Genomic DNA, 889 nt, shown 5'->3' with positions numbered 1-889 from the left:
GTGATGCGGGGGGGAGCGGGGTGATGCTGGAGGGAGCGGGATGTTGCTGGAGAGAGCGGGGTAATGCCGGGGGGAGCGGGGTGATGCTGGAGGGAGCGGGGTGATGCCGGGGGGAGCGGGGTGATGCCCTGCCGCAGCCTGTCCTGCTGGCTCTGCCGCCGAGGCTCCACTCCGCTCCGGGACTTCGCAGAGAGCTCTGTTCTTGCGCCCAGCGCCCGGCCAGAGAAGCAAGACCACTTCAGGGTTGGCTCACGCCCCGCCGCCCCAGCATCAACCGGAGGCACCTGAGCCGGGCGGAACCGGTGCCTTGAGGCCGGTGCCGGGGGGTCGGCTCTTGGGGGCAGCGGAAAGGTGAAGAAGGGCCGAAAGGGTTTCGACTCCGTCAGAGCAGGCGCAGTGCCCGGGCGGGTCGAGAATCCCGAAGCGGGCACCTGAGCCGGATCCTTCGACACCTCAGCAGAGCGGCCCCATTTTCAGGGGGGCTGAGGGGGCTGCGGGGGCGGACGACCAGGGTCGGAGCATCTGATTTCTCTGTGAGGGACCGCTCGGTGCTGCTTTTGTTGCGGGGAGAGGCGGGAGCAGTTACGCGTGCTAGTCTAAATCGTGAATGTTGAAAGACTGGAACGCTGCGGGTCCAGAGGAGCATTGTCAAGACAGGGGTTGTAGCGCCCTTACAAACAGCTTCCCGCGGGTTTAGTTCAGCACTGCGGGAGCGACTCGTTGCCCTGCTGTGGAGAGCGGCGTCCGCGGCTTGCCCTGCCTTCGGGCCGTGCACCCCTCTCCAAACTTAGGGGCTAGACAGCCCGGGCGCCTCGTCCCGCTGCTCTCAAGGACGTGGGGGCGTACAGAGGCGCCACGGGTGGTCCTTAAAGACCCACTGTCTCTGGGC

The sequence above is a fragment of the Geospiza fortis genome, unplaced genomic scaffold, assembly GCF_000277835.1.
Source record: "Geospiza fortis unplaced genomic scaffold, GeoFor_1.0 scaffold23, whole genome shotgun sequence".
Taxonomy (NCBI): domain Eukaryota; kingdom Metazoa; phylum Chordata; class Aves; order Passeriformes; family Thraupidae; genus Geospiza; species Geospiza fortis.
This window is presented reverse-complemented; position numbering follows the sequence as displayed.